Raw genomic sequence first — 6,000 nt, 5'->3', positions numbered from 1 at the left:
CCATTAGAGGAAGCAGAGGGCAGAGCTCCTTGGGCACAGATCTCACTGGAGTGCTAGACTTGGGGATTTTCCAAGCAGGGAAGCTAACTGTTTGTTTTTACTGTGTTCAGGGAAACAGACCTTGTGTACTTCCTTATTCTTCAATAAGATTACACCAACAATGTACTGATATCTTCTCTTAACAGAAACAATCCCATAAGGCTGCAAATATTGGCTAACTGCTTAGGCCAAAGAGGTAGCAGTACTGTATCGGCCTATCCATCTACGGTTTGCCACTCCTACAGGAAGTAAAGATAGGATTACCATGATGGGTGTGGTCTGAGTATCTGAAGAGAGTATTTGCTTGATATTGGGTATGTGCAAGCTTCTGAATTTTTATTTTTTTCTGTTGTCTTTAGTGACTTAACTGATTAGAAATTCTGAATTAATTTAGAAAGTGCACTAATTATAAAATGAAGTACTATGCATGTGAAATTTATTTGCTAATTTTGGAGCAGCATTAAAATTTTAAATGTAAAGAAAACTCATCAGCAACCGTGTAAAGATAATGATTATTTTCAGGAAAGAAAGACCCCTCCAACCCCTAATCTAAGTAATTGTAAAACAAAGGTGACAATCACCTTTAATAAAGACAAACTTATTCCATTGTATGTCAGTATATTGCATATAATGATAAGACCTGTTTGGGAATCTTCTGACAAAAAAGAATGCCAATTCATCGAAGCAGAAGTGTTTCATGGAAACATCTCAGGTTCAATGAATTTTTGTCACATTTTAGGTAGGATTCTGACAGTACCCTGTGTCAAGGTTCCTTCCCCCCTCTGAACTCTAGGGTACAGATGTGGGGCCCTGCATGAAAGACCCCCTAAGCTTATTCTTACCATCTTAGGTTAAAACTTCCCCAAGGTACAAACTTTTACCTTTTGTCCTTGGACCTTATGCTGCCACCACCAAGCGTGTTAAACAAAGAACAGGGGAAGAGCCCACTTGGAGACGTCTTCGCCCCAAAATATCCCCCCCAAGCCCTACACCCCCTTTCCTGGGGAAGGCTTGATAAAAATCCTCACCAATTTGCATAGGTGAACACAGACCCAAACCCTTGGATCTTAAGAACAATGAAAAAGCAATCAGGTTCTTAAAAGAGAATTTTAATTTGAGAAAAAGTAAAAGAAAAACCTCTGTAAAATCAGGAAGGGAAATACCTTACAGAGCAGTCAGATTCAAAACATAGAAAATCCCTCTGGGCAAAACCTTAAGTTATGAAAAGACACAAAAACAAGAATATACATCCCATTCAGCACAGCTTATTTTACCAGCCATTTAAACAAAACAGAATCTAACGCATATCTAACTAGATTGCTTACTAACTCTTTTTAATTTAAATTTTGCTCATTTTAATAGCTTTGATCTGACAAAATTATTCCATACTGCTTTTATGTGCCTTTTTTGTTATGCAGATACTCACTACACTTTTTTTAAATATAAATTTCCACTCCTTTCTTATTATTCCAGTGACAGTAAACTAGTCTTTGAAGCATTATTCCTCTGTATCCTACCATCATGGAAGCTGTCCATTGTTCTTGTCTCACTTAATCACTATCACAGTCTGCTGAGCCCCTGATCATGTCTGTGAAATGTTCACATTCATGTTGCGTTGAAAGATTTCTTTCAGAGAGTGTTTTTCCTCTTTACCCTTCATCTTTTTCAACAATATGTTGAACAATTTCAGTTAGCTGGGATATGTCTATGACAATGGCATCTTGTTGTAAATTGTACACGACTGATCATTGAGGAAAGAAGCTGCATTATTCCCCTCTGCTGAAATGTGCAGCTTTGAAACTAAGTCTCAGATACTGAACTGGGTTATTTTTCTTTTCAAAGATGGAATGTTTCAGCCAGGTAATAAACTTTAGCCAACTTTTTATTTATAGTAGGAAATATTATACATTGATGGTTCTCCATGCCACATCATATAAAGCGACACACAATTAGGATAATATGCCATGATGTTTAAAATTTAAAGAGCTCTCTTATTTTTGGATCAATTACCCACTCTCAGTTCAAAAGAACTTTTTCAATTAGAATATTCACCGCCTGGAGCAGATACTGCATGAATGAATGTTTGAATGAATGAATGATGACATTTTGGCAATGTGTTAGTTATCAGGCTGAGTCAAAAATATACCCACAGAGTAGTTTGGCATATTTTTAAGCATGAGACACTTGTTGAGCTGAAGAAAAAATACCCTCATTATTTAGATAACTTTTCTATCATTTTAATAATATCTCATCAGTTTTGGGATTCTGCTCAAATGCATACAAAACCCTTTAGCACAAGTACCACAAACTATATACCAGATAAAGTCAATATGCAAGGGATACTATCTTCACATAAAAAACAGATCAGCTGACAAAGTAATATAAAGTGTGAATATAAATGTTTATTGCAAATTATTCCTCTCTCCCTATAATAAATGCAGCACATGGAAGCAGGAGGTTTGGAAACTTACAAAACCTCCAGCTTCCTACTCACCCTGCTTTTCTGGTTTAGATACAATACTGACTTCCTCTCTCTCTCCAGAAATCTCCACTGAAAATATGATGGTTTACATGTTCTAACTATAAATAGGCAAGATACCACGCTGATCAATTCAAACAGAAATTCTTAGATAGACAGGATGCACACTTCTTTCTAAAAATGAAGATGCACTTATAAACCCAAATCATCTTTTTCCAATCTTTTTATATGACATAGGGAAAGACATTATTCAGTGTGAAATCTGAGTAATACAAGACAATTGCTAAATATGAGCCTGATCCTGCAGGCAAAATTCCCATCAATGTCCTATATCATCTGTGTTTGCGGTTAGTCCGGCTAAAAGACAGAATTGTATGAATTCTCATACATTCTCATCTGCTCAAAAAACAAAAATAGTTCTGACTGAGTGGTCGCACACAACATTATTACTATGAAGAGGAAGATGGGAATGTAGAGGTATCTTTGGTATCACTGATGATGATGTCTCTCTGTGGAAATCAGGAAAATGCTCTGAACATTTATAAAGAGAATAGCCCTTTGAAAGGAGGAGGTAATCATATATTTGCTTTTCAATTGTCTTGCTGCCAGGTCTTAATGTTAATTGGCTCCCTGAATTATTATTTGTAAGTAAAACTGCAGGGTTTTTTCCTCTAGTGGATAAGGTCTACTGTGAAGTTGTGCATTGTGACATTTTTTCAAAAAGGAGAAAAACCTGATAGGAGCCTGTCAGGTCAAATTTGAGCAGGTTGTCATGGCTGCAGTGAGAGAACAGAATCTTTTTGTTCTTTCCTACTTTTAGCTGAGTTGAACTGAGGGAGAGGTATGATACAGAAAAAGAAACTACTTCCTTTTAAAAATGTTGTTCTTAGTTTTAACAAAATCCAAGTAAGACGACTGATTTCACTAAATATGCCACAAGCTCAATCAAGTATGGAGGCCAAAGAGTCTATAAATTGCTTTGTAATTAGGGTTTGGCTGATTACCAGTTGTTCAATGGAGTCTGGGCCCAGTCCCACAAGCCCTCTGCGACTGGAACTGCCACCGAAGCCAAGTTCTGCACTTAAAGGTATGAATATCTCAGTCATTAGACCCTGCAGCTTTTCTGTGTGGACTTCTGTGCACAGATGGAGCCCCCTTGGAAGTTAGTGGGGCTGCATATGGTGTCCAGAACAGCTTGCAAGACTGGGAACTCAGGACTAGATTCTGTGGCCCTTATCCTTACCTTCTGCACTCTAGCACTTAAGGCCAGGACAGCATTTAAGCACATACTTAACTTCAAGCTTCAATGAGACTTAAAGCATGTGCTTAAGTGCTCTCTGGCATGGAGATATTTTCCTAAATCATTGTCTTACTTCATAAGCTGTCCAGCTGAAGTCACTTCTGCCCATAAAAAAGGAGCAGCAGAGGGGAACAAGATTTCTGTAAGGTAGAAATTATGATGGTAACTGGTAAGGTTACAATCTAGCCCTTAGCTAATTAATCAATTGAAAGAGTAAAATGAGGGAGATATTAATGCAGTGTGGTATTTTTTTTTCTGTGGGCATAATTCTGCCCTTGGATATACATGCAGAATTTGTAATATGTTTTTAAAAGTAATTGTACCAACTCATAGACTGTCAGAAACAAGGCTTTCCTGTTACACATTAGTGTTAGAAGGACAGTGCACAAGCATCAGACTCAGTAAGCACATACCTTCATATCTGGTGAACTATCTTAAGCTCAATATTATTACCTAGAGAAAAGTATTAAAGGTAGAAGAAACTATCTATGTTTCATGAAATACTGCAGAACATTGGGAAAACAGAATCTATATAATGTTTTCTGAGGTAATAGACCTAAGATCTAGGAGTAATAATTCCCTCTTTGATGTGGCCCAATATATTTCACACATGTCTCTTCATTTGCTTCATTTGATGGGAGTTACTCAAATCATGAAAAATCAAAATGTTGCATTGTAGTATTTTTATAAATTATCCATCAGGATATTAACAAGGAAAGATGTGAACATGAAATATCTTTATTTGAAGTTGAGAGAAGAAATGTCTACAATTCCAGCTCAGCTGTGTAGTGTTTAATATTCTCTATTACAATAGGTATTGTGTGTATGTATATAAAAATTAAATTAACTAATTGCATTTAGATATGAAGTGATGCATTGTTGGGCTTCATATTGACATTGCAACAATGCAGGCAGTTAAAATCATACAAGTAGCTCCATGCAGGATTTGATGTTTGTCATTAGAGTGTATAGCCACCATTAGAGAGCTGCCCTTTCTCCTTGTCTTAGTTTAAAGAGAACTGTACAACACTTAGTACAATGGGGTACTTTGAATCCCTGATTGGGGGGCCTTTAGACACTGCTATAATAATCACCAAGAGATTATATAAAATTAATTTCCTAAAATGAGAATGACCTCATAGACTTTAGCATCTAAAGAATTGGGCAAATAATTATCTTTCTTTATGTGATAATCTACCAAGCACCTAGGCCAACATTTTCAGCACGTCATCTGATGAAAAGAAAAAGCTTCACTTTGTGAATTTTACCAAAGGTATTCTAGAGTTTATGGTAATGTAGTCACTAGAGATCAGGAATGGATTTACCATGAAACAAACCGTGCGGTGGCACGGGGCCCCCAACAACAGGGCCCCCCAAAATGCAGGACAAATATCTGACAACCTGCCCCTGAGTCCCGGCCGGCAGCGCAGCAGGGCTCAGGCAGGCAGGTTGCCTGCATGCCGTGGCCAGTGGCCCCACTCAGCACCCAGAAGCAGCAGGCTCCTGACGGGGGGTCTCAGCGCACTGCCCCTGCCCCAAGGGGCGCACAGAGACTTGCCAGCAGCAGCAGTGCAGCAGGGCTAGGGCAGTTCCCTGCCCACTCTGCCTCCCTCCCTCCACACCGCTTGGCTCCCGGAAGCAGCTGGCATCTCCCTGCAGTCCCTGGATGTGTGTCTGTGTGTCTCTGCGTGCTGTCCCCACCCTGAGCGCCGACTCCGCAGCTCCCATTGGCCAGGAACTGCGACCAATGGGAGATGCAGGGGCAGCGCCTGCAGGCAGCGGCGCACAGAGACCCCAGACCCCCCGCGCCTAGGTGCCGCTGCCAGATGGAGGGTGTGCCGGTCGCTTTGGGAGCTGCGCTGCCCCGGGTAAGCACCACCCCGCTACCCCCTTCCCTCACCCCAACCCACTGCCCCAGCCCAGAGCCTGCACCCTGCACCCAAACTTCCTTCCAGAGCCCGCAGTCCTCACCCCCTCTGACACACCAACCCCCTGCCCCAGCCCAGAGACCACACCCAAACTTCCTCACAGAACCAATACCCCAACCCCCTACCCCAATCAAGGTACCTCATTTTATTTTCATTTACTTCCCATTACTTATAATATAGCAGGAGGATGAAAGAAAAAAGAATGAAAAACGGGGAGGAGATAAGAGAGAATGTTCTTTTTCTTGGCTGGGGCC

The sequence above is a fragment of the Caretta caretta genome, chromosome 2, assembly GCF_965140235.1.
Source record: "Caretta caretta isolate rCarCar2 chromosome 2, rCarCar1.hap1, whole genome shotgun sequence".
NCBI lineage: Eukaryota > Metazoa > Chordata > Testudines > Cheloniidae > Caretta > Caretta caretta.
This window is presented reverse-complemented; position numbering follows the sequence as displayed.